The sequence below is a fragment of the Ciconia boyciana genome, chromosome 8 (assembly GCF_034638445.1).
Source record: "Ciconia boyciana chromosome 8, ASM3463844v1, whole genome shotgun sequence".
NCBI lineage: Eukaryota > Metazoa > Chordata > Aves > Ciconiiformes > Ciconiidae > Ciconia > Ciconia boyciana.
In genome coordinates, this window is record NC_132941.1 from 62,335,475 (window position 1) to 62,349,029 (window position 13,555).

A 13,555-nucleotide genomic window follows, 5' to 3' on the forward strand; every position below is an offset into this window, starting at 1 on the left:
CTGCCTCTCTGCGTCCTCTAAGTTTGTTTCGGTGTTGGAAAGTTTCCATTTTGCAGCCTGCAGAAGGACTCTGGTTGGGTCTCCACTTTGTAGGAGACAAGAGGCTCTGATACACACATCCAGAGCTGGTGTTCTCCTGATTGAGGGGTTGTTTCCTGCCTTCTCTTATGAACATTCAGCCAAGACTTTGAAACGATGACCCACCCATCAGATGAACAGAATAATTTTCTGATCATCCTTTTCATCTGGTTAAGTTTGCTGCAAGTTTCTTAGATATTTTTGGCCTGAATTATTTTCTAGGACATGCTGCAAGATTTTTCTGTTCACTAATTTGCATCTTCAAGCTGCAAATTAAATGCAAATTTTTCAATATAACTAGAGCAGTCATCCAGTTTTAATTTGATACTGTGTCACTGAGTTTTTCTGCCTTTGTTTAGATGGTACCTAAAGACATGATAATTACATTTTAGAAAGACACCAGCTTCTCTGGGTAGTTTTTTATCTGTAGGGATACAAAAAGCAGAGAGTGAAAGGTTAAGTCCCAAAGCTGCAAACGTTATTTATGCTAAAAAGTATTAGCTGATACAACTTTGTTTATGGAGTTACAGTATCATGCACCCAACAGGCTAAAGGACCAGCTGAAGGGAAGAAGCCAACTTTGAAATGCTACTAAGTTACAGGCACAATGTTTTACTTTTTTTTTTTTATTTGCATTTTATCTCGTCAAGAACAGCTTTGTGCCAGCTCTGCTAAACTGACCTAAAAATAATCAAGGAATAATTCAGAAATTAAAGTTAAGGTTCTGGAAATGTAGTTAAATACTGAAAAGCTCCTTGTTTTGTTAATGGAGCTGGTGAAGATATAGTTGGTACAGAGCAAATGTGTTTTAGTGCAAAAGCTGATGCTGTTTGTTTTAGGAAAGAAAATGTTAGACATTCTGTTGCTGAGATGGAGGATGTTTACACACCAAACGCAGCATTTGCTCCAATTGTTCCCATAAGAATTGAGGCAAAGCACTTTTTTCAGCTCAGGTACTTTTTGAACTTTGAAAATGTTTTATGACTCCCTATAATGTACTAGAAGATGGTTATATGATGTGAAAGCTGTATTTACGTTCATAGTCTTGTTTTCCCCATGTTCAGAGAAAAATTCCTTATGTTCCACTGTATGATTTTTATCAAACACAAACTGTTATGCTGCTGCCTTAAATTCCACATTACTTCGGTCTTCTCAATGTCTGTCCAACCAAGCTTTAGAAAGGAAGTCATTTTCTGGGTTTAATTGCAGCAATGTTGATATTTGATTGATATGGCAGGTTGTTTTGATTGTTGCTTGAATAATAAAAGCTAGATTCAGCAAGCTATTTGTCATAAAATATACTTGACTGCCACGCAGGATTCACAGTTTCCATGGTCCAAAGTAAGGTGCAGCAGTAGGTCTTCCATTTTATACCAGAAGTATTTTAGCTCTACTGTGCTTTGACTTCAGTGATTCAATCTGCAGAGATAAACAGTTCTCTGGAGGTGATATAGCTTGTCATTATTTAATAATTACTTAAAATGTGTCTTGTTACCCTTGTGTAAGAATCTGGGCCACAAGAGTTGTGCTTGTCCTCTAACTCTTCGGGGGCTGACGCAGCACTGGGTTAAAGCACCCGATGAGCTGGTGTCTCAGACTATTATAATTTAATAGCCAACCTTCTCTATACTGCTGCTTCTATTTAGAAGTGTCCAAAAGATCTTTTTTTTTTTTTGAACTGTAAAAGCCTTCTGGCACTAAATTACATCTATTTCTTGACTGAAACATATCTGCTCTATGCTAACCTCATTATCCAGGAATGATTTCGAGAAGAGGAAGTGAAGAATAATTAAATCATTCCTAACTGAAGGAAATGCTTCGCAGAACTATGCAAATTCCAATTTGGCCAAGATGCTGTGGTTTCATATTCTATTTCTGGGAAGGGCAGAGCAGAGAAACAGTTATTTTTGGAGATATGGATAGCCATATCTCCATGGATAGGTTCTGGCTTCATTTTTCTCTCTTGCCTTGACATGAGAGTGTGCTGGGACATCCCTGTTCAGGAGGGAGCACAGTACCTGCTATCGCCTGCTTCTCCATACCTGTCCTGCTGTAAGTGCTTGTAAATTAAACTTGCCCCACTTGCTCCAAGTGTCAGCAGTGGTTGACACTTGCCGAGATCCCTGAAGTGGGATATTTTGCCTGCGTGCAAAATTAGGGCTCAGCCCTCATCTGAAGTAGCGACTTCTCTGCAGTGGTCTGCTGCCCTGGCTGTCCGCACAGGGCAAAGGTACAAGGGGATGGAGCCGCTTCCCCCCGCTTCTCAGCCTGCGATACAGGGCCTGGAAAAAAAAGCAAGACTGTATTTTGGAGTTAAAAAATGAGATTCCTGTGTGTGCGCTCAGCAGGAGTGCCTGGGGGAGCCCGCAGGTTGGGCACAGCCCTCTCAGGGTTCCGGGGCTCATGTCTTTAGATTTTTACATTTTTCTATCTGCAAATCTCACTCTTACAAGGCTTAAGGCAAAAAGAGGGGAAAAAGAAAAAAAAAACCTAGCTATTTTTACGTGAGAATGTTTGCAAATACATTAGTGATGTGTAATTGAATTATTAACTGGAAAAAATGTCAGTGCTGGAAGAATGGCTTTTCAGTGCTGCACAACTTTTGTCTTTCAAGGAATCAAATTGCTAAAATGAGTTATACACTCAAGAAATCCGCTTAGAATTCACAACATATGTCCTGCTTTTCCAGCTTTTCCTTTAAAAGTTACATGTTATAATAATGAAGTGTAAATAGCGAACTTCAGTGATTTGCAAAAGGTACCAGCCTTGCGTCTTTTCTAAACCGGTTGATTTATGTGCTGTTTGCTGTTTTTGAGAACACAAAACAATTAATTTATGTGTGAAAAGAACAGTGAATTAATCCTAGAGAGCCCTGGAGCCTTTAAAGACCTGAATCATATGTTGAGCTCGTTTAAAACTTGCATAAGAAATTAATGTAGAATAAAGCCCTTTAATTTGAAAAGTGCATCTATAGTAGGTGTCCCTAGGATATCTTCTGGATCATTATTCAGAAAGGTTAAGGAGGACTTTATTTTTTTCTTTCTTTCTTTTTTTATATTCAGTATGTATTTTCCAGTTTGCAGCTCAACATGGTGCATTTCAACTTATAAAGACACAGAGATTTTAAAAAGAAATGGGGAGCTTTTTATTCACCTTCCACTTAATTTCCTTGCTGCCTTGCCAGTCCCAGCTTAATGAATGTAATTGCTACCTTTGATGAAAATACTATTATCAAGATCACACATTACATTGGAAAACAGTTTTTCTTTAAACACAGCTACTGCAGTCTCTAATTATGCATGTAACAAGTGGCTCCCGAACAAAAGAGCATGTTGTCTACAATTGCTAGGAATTGGAGCAAGGCAAATTTGAACAAAGAACAGATTAGATTTCCTCCATGCTCCACAAAGCCCATTCCCCTGATTAATTTCCTGCAAAAACTAAAACAATTCTCTCTTGAAAGAAACTAACCCTCATCCCCAGAATGATCCATATGCCATTTGTGTCAATCTATATGATGATAATGGCTACAGATTTAAATTATTAACTATTAGATGTAGTAAAATAGGAAAGCTCTTTTATAAACTTACCTTTTCATATGTAAATAAGCAGTACAAGGACTTAAGGAACAAAAAAAATGACTTTTCTGTGGAGACTAGGAGCAAGAAAGCACCCAGTAACTGAAAGTCTGAATTGTGCATCTATAATCCAATTATTTTGTCAGTTTACTCTGTGCTCCGTATTCTGCACAGGCGCTGCAGCAGGAGTATCAGGTCTCCTAACGTCGTGTTGGCTTTTCCAAGAATGACATGTTTGAGGGCTGCTTCCCATGTGCACACCTTCAGGAGAGTTCTTCTGAAAAGGATTTCACTTAATTCTTAAACGATTTTGTGAACAGGATTCGATGAGTCAAAATCAGAACTGGAAATACATTTTGCTATTATTCCATGGAAAAGCAGGCAGACACTGGTAAAGTTTTGAATTAGTACTTGGCCGCTGATAAAATCCTGCAATATGGATTGAATTGTTTTTTGTATTACTAATACAAGGAATTAGTCATAGCAATTTAGAACATAGTGTTATTTTTCATTCTTATCTGTATTGATCTAGGATCGCTAGCTGTGGCCTGTTGTACAAGATGCATATAAACCCCAGTTTTCTGGGTAAAAGCAAAAAAAAAAGAGTTCTACTTCAAAGTGTTTACAGGATTGGATGTGGACTAATGTAAACACATGCCTAGATAATTTTTAAGAAAAATTGGTGAGCAGAAGCAGTGTACTGGTAAAAAAGCCCTACATCCTCTCGCTTTGTTCCTGCGAGTAAAGGCAGATTAGTCACATAAGAACTGGTCCTGCAGCTGTAGTGAATGGTGGTGTCTGCTTGGCACTGTTCTCTGCCAGGCTGAATCCAAAGCCCCTTTACACGTAATACATGCTGCAGGTCTTGGTTCGGTTAGTCTGGGCTTCAGCTTTTTGCAGGAAGGTGTTTGGAATGGTATCCTCTCTGCCACCATAAGCTCTGCCTGGCTAGGCCATAGACGCTAGCATCTGTGAAGTCTTCCAGTGGCCAAAGCCTTCAGTGCAGTCAATAAACAGTGAAGTCTATTCATGGACTCACTGGTGCTGAAACAGTTAAAATTAAATTAATTCTCTGTCATAAGCCTATCAAATATATAAGGCGTTGAGGCCTCTGTATAGTTTTAAAGTACAGTGAACTATATCTTAATAGCATTGGTTTATACTCTTGAAATTTAGATTTCTAAGCAAGACACTGCTGAGAAATCTCCCAAGCTTCACAGCTATTGCCTGCACTCCCAGTCCCTTTACATAAAGCAATGTCCCTTCATCCACGATGTATTTTCATGACTGCATACCTATATGTCAGCTCCACCCCTGCACTGCTCTGTGATGTCTAGTTTAGGTCTCTCTTAGACTGATTAACTCTGGTCTGTAGTGTTATGCTTGAAATAGGTGATGCTTCCTATGCTGGAATGACAATATTATGCAGTGTAATGCAGGACCATAAGATGCAGTAGAAGAGAAATGATTCTAAAATTAATGATGTGCAATGGCCAATAATAGGTTTCTCACTGGGAAGCTATTTCGCAAGACAGAATGGCAGGGAGGGAAAGGAAAAGAGATACCAATTCTATTTTTCAAATGAATATTAATTGTGAGGATTTTTCGGAGTATCCACAGCCCTTCCTCTTCCTTGGGGCTCATCCTGCAAGGTCCTTTGGTTTCTTGTTCTCATATTGCTAGGGGATGAAGGCCATGTGGAAGCTTCCAGGAACAAGTGTGAGTGCTTTCAGTAAGGGCAGACTTTGCCAGTGCTGGGGAATTCAGCACTGTTGGAGCTGCATTGCAGCAAACTTGTGTGGGCAGGTAGAAGCTACCTCCTGCAGCCCTGCATGGTTTCTCATAGTTCTCTTTGCAGCTACAAACTCAGGAGAACAACTTACAAGTCTGTATGCTTCGGGAATTTAAATTTTACTTTTTTAGAATATCAGCTAAACATCAAAAAGTGGTGCCAACTGGCCAAGGTCAAAGGATTAAAATAATCCTAAATGATTTCAGAAAACCTACAAGAGTCCCAGTCCTCCAGCCTGTCATTTCAAAAGTGAGTTACGCCGCATGGGGCGTGTGTCCCACTGGGGCTGGGGCTGCTGAGCTCTGATGTCTCATCAACATGCAGCAAACCATAAGGAGCTTCTCTCCGAGAAGGAACGATAATAACAAACGTGTTGTGTTCGGCGACAGCGGTGGAAGAAGTGAGGTGGCAGAGGTATGTGTATTAGCAGCCTACTTTTTTCTGCACAACAGCTACCAGGGTCTTTGTATTCTCACAATGTCAATGCAGAGATCAGGGGGACAATCCTGCCCCTGTTATACCTGTCATTTATCCCTTCTCACTCACTAAAGGTGCTTTGTTTGCAGACTATCACAGTTCTTCCCGACTTGCATTACTTGCAGTTAATACAAAATCTTTAAAATGTACCCTGCAGATAAGAAAAAAAAACCCTCATAATTTTCCATGTGGTTAGAATTAATCAAGATGTAATTATGACACCAAATGGAATTACTTAGAACATCATAAAATCCTTGTTCATCTCAGCGTCAGTATCTTTAAGAAACTGAATAAAAGAAAATGTAAGTCCTGTCTGTGGAAATTAAAATAATTTCTGTTTCCAGACACTTTTTCTCGAGTGTTTCAGATACCATGGGTCTTCTGATGATGGGACCACTGCAGAGCCTGCACTGGTGGAAAAGAAACCTGACAACAGCCCCATATTTTTAAGGCTTCTAGCTGCAAGTATCAGTGACAAAAAGGAACAGGATTATAATCACTACCTGGGGAAGCTGGAGAACAAAGCCAATATATTTACAAAATCCATAATTACTTGTGGTTTAGTTCCTTGTCTTCCCCAAAACAAGTTGAAGGTAAGCTCATGAGTTGGGGGAAACATATTTGTGTACTTTTCTGAAGAAGTGTTAGGCTGTGAGTTTTTCTCCTTTTAGAAAGTAATCCATTGTTCCCTGCAGTGGGTGTTAGGTTCTTGTTTTACTGTAGCATTTAATGCAGCACACTGTAAAAAGGCTGGCTGGAGAGAAGACGTGGCACTTGGACAGCATGAATATTTATCCCTTCATTACACCATCCCCGCTTAGGTCTCGCATCGGCCAATTTCAGAAGTTTAGCACAATTACTAGCATAACCCCCAGCTCCGTAAGCATTCTTCCAGGTGTGACGTGGCACCTAATAATGCATTTTTTTAGCATAGATGTTGTCTGGAATAAGCATTAATTCACAGACGCCTTCATAGCCCCTAGCATGGTAGTTGTGTGGGGACGCAGGAGAGATTTCTCTTGGGGTATGATGCACGTGCTGATTGCTACGGAGGAGCTCAAGCCTTGTACCTGTCAGCATTGCTTATTTTGTATAGGCAGATCAAAGCAGAACTTCAAAACTCAAGTCCCGAAGCCTGCACGTGGTGCTACAGTGACTGGAAAGCAACCGGCCCCATTCCCTGGGCAACATCGTGTTTCTGTACAAAGTCCTCCTCGGCCAAAGGGTAGCACTGCTCCCTCCCTTTGCACAGGTACACGTGGTAGCAGGATGTCTCTGGTGATCTGTCCTGGTTTCAGCTGGGATAGAGTTAATTTTCTTCATAGTAGCTGGTATCGTGCTGTGGTTTGGATTTAGGATGAGAATAATGTTGATACCACACTGATGTTTTAGTTGTTGCTGAGCAGTGCTGACACTGGTCAAGGACTTTTCAGCTTCTCATAGTGCCCTGCCAGCAAGGAGGCTGGAGATGCACAAGAAGCTGGGAGGGGGCACAGCCAGGACAGCTGACCCCAACTGGCCAAAGGGCTATTCCGTACCATAGGACGTCCTGCTCAGCATATAAACTGGGGGAGCTGGCCGGGGGGCCAGGGCCGCTGCTTGGGATCTGTCTGAGCATCAGTCAGCGGGTGGTGAGCAATTGTATTGTGCTTCACTTGTTTTGTATATTCTTTTATAATTATTATTATTTTCCCTTCCTTTTCTGTCCTATTAAATTGTCTTTATCTCAACCCATGAGTTTTACCTTTTTTCCAATTCTCTCCCCCATCCCACTGGGGAGGAGTGAGCGAACGGCTGTGTGGTGTTCAGCTGCCTGCCGGGTTAAACCACAACATGATCACAAACTGGGATCTAACTCTTATACAGCCAGTGGTGGGGCAGGGTGGGAGGCTGGAGATGTCCCTTCGAGGGAGCAGTGGACCAAAGAGGATTGTACAGAAGGGACGAGGCGGCATCTGGTGAGCTTGAATCCAGCTCTGTCTCCTTCCCTTCATCAAGTTCTTAAAATAGAGGAGGAGCCAGATCTTGCAACTGCTTTTAAATAATTTCAGTGCAAATAATCTCTTTGCTTTTAAATAATTTCAGTGCAAATGCAAAAGGGAAAGAGTATTCGGTGCAAGAGGCCGCAGAGCTACGGAGTTCACTTGCCTCTGCCGGATTGATGGAGCTGAGAACGGGCCAGTTCAGTGCACCTTGGCTTACACGCACCGGTCGTTTATTTCATGCTCTTCTCTATCTAGATGTATGATCCAGAAAGAAGGAAAAAGTAGTTGAGGTTTAAACTCTTATCACTAAAGTGAGTCTCCCTCTACATTAAAAAACTATCCAGACATTGTAACAGGAATGGGTTCAGTTCTTATGTCATAAATTTGTGTGTGTAGAAAAAAGACTTATTGGTGAATTTAGCAGTATTTTTCGTTGAACTGGCAGTTGCTAACCATTACACCAGTATTTATTTGATTCTTAAAGAGCACAAAAGCATAGACTACAAATAAAGAAGATGGAGTAATAGCTTTTGACTGGACCACTAGCTTTAAACTTGAAATGAAGTGTCCAGTTTTGAGTTACTGTGTCCAAATGCCATTTGTACAGTTTGAAAAGTGGGGGCATTTTTCCAGCTTGTCACTGTTAGCTGTAGTTCATTCCAGTGAATGATATCACTGAAGGAGCAGTTGTTCTGCTATAAGTACTTCACTCATGACTGGAATGTATTAAATGTATTAATCTGTGCCTCAGAGTGTAATTTAGGGAAGCCCTACATTTGACACATTCTTGTACATCCTTATTTTATTGCCTTATCCTGCAGGTAACAATGTCTCAAAAGCAAAGAGACTGGATGAAGTCAAAATTACATGTCACCAAATATTATATGCACTTTTTGTTGCTCATTTCGCTGTCAGAATTACGGATTTTCAACAACATTAGTTTAAATATGTTTATGACTTGATTTACACCTCTGATGTCAAAATAAAACCCCAGGCAGGAATACAAGGCTTCTAATGAGCCGGGAGATGAGATGAAGCCATGAGGGGAACGTCCCCATCCTCACAGCTACATCTTTCACGGCAAAACTCTGTCGCAAACGGCACCTAGGCCAACCAAAGATAAAACGTGAGGGTTGAGTTATCCTGGAGAGTATTTGTCAAACCTGCTTTAAGTCAGCAGAATAAAAATGTATTTTTGCGGCAAGGTTAGACCTTATGTCAGCTAAGTGAACTTGTAAAGCGTTTATAGCCACCTCGTGACTACTACCTATCATAAATTTGAAACACTCTTAATCCATAGGTGTATAATTTTGAGGTGCTTCGAGATACTCTTACCACCTTCTACTTTCAGTGTAACAATCATCCGTATTGCTGTTGGCGATTAAATAAGGACATGATTACTAGTAATAAATACCATTTTCTGAACTGTGTTATGAGTTATGCGCCTGCGAAAGGAAGTGCATCTATTGCTGCCCAGGCCAGGTGCAGGTATCGAAGCCCTGGCTGTTGCAGGCAACTACAGAGGCATGTGCAATGTTGTGGTTATCAGCCCTGGATTCCTGGCAATTAAGGCAGTTTAAGTAGTTGGACTGAAAGTACAGCCCTAGTGACTACGTGCTGAAACTGCCTCACCTCTCATTCCTTCGTGTGATGTGGAAGGCTTTTAACGACCGGCGCATCCCTTATTTATGTTTAATCAAAATTTCCCTGGACCAGCTGAAAGCCACAGTGCCAGCGCCGCGCTACGAGCCAGCAATATTTACTCTAAACACACCGGGCTGCTTTTCTTGTATCGACAGCCGCGTCTTCCCTTGTATACATTTCTAAATAAATATCCCGAGCTACCCACAGCTTTTCCTACGGGGCGGAAAAGCCTTTGCTACGGAGCGAGGCAATTCATAAACGTAGCCAAGTGCCCCCGCTCCACCTGCAGGCATCGTTAGCTGGCAGTGATGGGGATGATAGAAGAGATGGGACCAGTGACTGAACTCCGACCTTATCGATCCAGCCACCTCCACCCAGCTGAGTTGCTGCGGTCCAGTCAGCTGAAAAGGAATTTAAAGGGCAGTCGTCTTCCCTGCTCAGCCCTCCTGTCATTAATAACGTTTTCATCCATGACAGTGATAAACACGCGGTACTTGAGGAGAGTTTATTAAGGTCAGTCTATAAATAAAAATTAAAATTTAAAAAAATGGGTTTACACAGATGAACAGATGGATGAATAAAGTGATTGGTAAAACAATAAATATGAAAATAGACAGATGGATGAAGTATCTGGCAGCGATCCTCTAAAAGCCCAATGCCTCAAATGCTGGCAATGTTATACCAGACCCTTCTCTCCCCTCTGATAAAAAACAGATTTAATGAAGCTGCTGCAGAACTTATAGGTTTTGTGGATCTATGGCCTGACTAATATTTTGTCATTTAATGCCTATTCTCCAGCCTGATAAAAAGGATTGCAGCCATTTCTCTATGTCAGGTATATAACTGAGTGCTACTAAAATTTAAATGTCTCATCTGTCCTTGGATTTAAATACAGATGGCCTTAAACCTCCGAGTTTTTCTTAATGCAAGATGGTATACAACACCCTGCCTGCCTTCTTTTATCATTCTCAAAGAGACAGAGATTTGTATCTCTAGTGGAATTCAGGCTACCAGCAAGCAAATAGTCTTCTGCACTTCCAAAATCTGAATATCATGCAGAAAAATAAAAGCAAAAAGCCCAATAACATTTCAGCCCCCATCAGCTGAGGAATGCTGGCAGATCTTTATGCTTTATAAAATGCAAGTCCACTCAATCCAAACTTTCCTTGGGGATCATTTCATGTCTTTCTATCACGTCAGTTAAATTATAAACTTAATCCTTAGTTTAGCATTGTTTAAAAGTGACGAGAACCTAGCAAAGGAGAAAAGTTCATTGCAATTTCACGTGATTTTTGAAGCGTTTGTTTCTGTGCTGGCTCTGTAGGTAGCTGAACTTGAGGAAGGGAAGGCATCATTTAGGGAAACTCATACAATCATTAAGGGTAAACACTTGACTCGGATTCAAGACCGTAGGCTTTAAGTTTGCAACATCTAAAAGAACTTTAATTGTTGCCTGCGGTTAAATATTTCAAAACTGTTACTTAGATCATTGCTATTATTGATCCTTTATTATGCCTTCATTCCTTGATGGTCATGCAGACATTAACTTGTATTAAGTGGAGTCACGTGCATCATTGTTTGCTGCAAATGAAGATTTTGAATGCAGAATCTGAACGGCAGCTCAGGACTCGTCCAGCCCGAGCCTGCCATCAATTTCCATTGAAAGCGGCTGCCTAAGTGAAATGGATGAGAAGAGAGGGTGCCCAGCGCCTCGCAGAAACTGTGAGACTCTGCATGATTTGGTCCTTAGGAAGCAATTCAGTCTAATAATGAAGAGGTGATGGGGCACATAACTACTGTTAGTTAAATCCAGGTTTAAATGGAATAAACCAAGAGTATTGCAGGTCCCTAATGAACAATCAAAAAGGTGGTTAGGATTGTGCAGAGCAGCTGTATTACTTAAAAATAAGCAACAGTTAGGGGAATGATGGCTGTCAGCCAGTTGTCAAGTAGATCTGAATGGCAGATTGGAGAGGAGGCAGAGATCCTTCCGTCAGACGTCCCCATCCAGCCCGGGACCGAGCTGGCCACAACCTGTGAGAGGGGATCCCAGCGCGGTGGCTCTGCACCCCATGGGCTCACCAGGCCAGTGGCACGGCTCCTTCTGCTTAGAGGGAGCAGAAGGCAGCCTGGGGTCCCAGCCACCAAACCCGGGAGCTGGAGGGTCTCTGCAGGCAGCAAGCCTCCAAATTCGCTGCCAGCTAGGGGAGAGTGAGCTTCCTTCCCAGCAGCAGAGAACAAGTCAGATGCAATTTAACCATCCCTGGGGTTTTAAAACATTTTTTAAACAGGAGGTTGTGTTGCTTTGACGATGGGATTATGTTCAGCATAGCTGGAGCTGAGGCTATAGGAATTATAATGGGGGGGAAAAGAAAGGATGCTTTTGAGGCTCTCTCTTCCAGCATGTCTTTGGTTCCGTTTAAGGCTCCTGGAATATTTTAGGAAGACTCTTCCAAAATTGTGACTGCACCTGAGGACTTTCAGGAGATTTGCTGGGTGCTGCCGCTGCCTTGGTGAACCTGGTACAGAACAGGTGAGTAGGACGGAGCAGTGGGAAGGGCACAGTGCCAGGCCTTCGGTGGCTTTGGCTTCTTTTTGAAAGTTAGCATAATAATCAAGGTTTCATATGTCAGGAATGTTATCTTGCTGGGCAATGCCCTGGAAAATGCCCTTTCTTCAATTTTTGCCTTCCTACTTCATCACTTAGTCTCAAGGTCTTGCACCCAGGTGGGATTCAAGGCAGAAGCTGTGGCTGTGACCTTTTAGGCATGAGGCTGGCGGTGGAGTGAGCTTGGTCTTCCTCTGAAAATGGGACTGGGATCCCATGTCCCAGTAGTACTTCCATCCTATTATCTGAATAATTCTGATCCTCTGCAATCAGCTCCTGCACCCTCCTCGCTGCCTTCCTCTCCCTGGATCTGTCTGAGGACGACTGCTAATTGCATTCGGTAACTATTTGCTGCTGACCATCAGTCACTCCGGTAATTAAGCGTTCTTGGGTGAAAGAAGAAATTCACAGATGTTTCCTTTGAAGGAGTTTCACGAATAACCCCACGAATGTACAACATGCTCTCGCCTTTACTTCTCACTCCGGCAAAACTCTTGCTGTAGGAAGGGGCCTATTCGGTGCATCAGTCATTAATCTCTTTTACAAGTCTGGAAAAGCCAAACAGCAGTAACTGCCTTTTCAACCGGGGGTACGAGATATGAAGCTGTTTGGAGAATGATCTGAAATTGCAAAGTGACCTCTCTCTAGAAACAGGGGAGAGGAACGGGGAGGACAAGGAGAGGAAGAGAGATATAAAGAATTCTTATTTGTTTGCTAATACAAATATTTGAAATTGCATGGCCTCCTTTGAGATCCCGAGGCTTTCTAATTGGCGAGTGATTTTATAGCACAGATGGAAATGTACAGTACAGGAAAAAAGGAGCAGAGAAGAAAAGAAGTCACTGACACAGCAGAAGGAGCAAATTCACTCATCAAGATTTGTGTTTAAATTATTTGAAAATATACTGCACCTGTTTAATGTTTAAAGCAAAAGAAAGTGGAAAAGTAACTGAGCATGAGATAGCTTTCAATAAATAATCATGGAGTAAATAGGTAAATACGCATGGGAGCACTGCAAATGCACAAGTAGTTTTGTGCCAATAAAATGCAAAGGATAAAAATAAAATACAATACTGCAAAAGTATTTATATAAATCATGAAAATGTAAGGAAAGGAAAAAAGAACCAGCTGCCCCATGCACATTTTGAACAAGGTAATAGAAGGAATATAACTTTACCGCTGCAGAATGTATTAGAAGCTGTGAAATAACTTAACCTGACTGCAACATAAGGTTTTTCAGGGCTGATGTTCACGTACAAGTTTTGCTGCGAACACGCGATGTTCAGGCAGGGACAAGTTGCAAAGCAAACCCGTGCTCATTAGTCATTTGTCTCAACGTTTGTAACTGAGATGTTTAATTGTGATCCCGTGCCCCAGGGTAAGAGCTTACAGT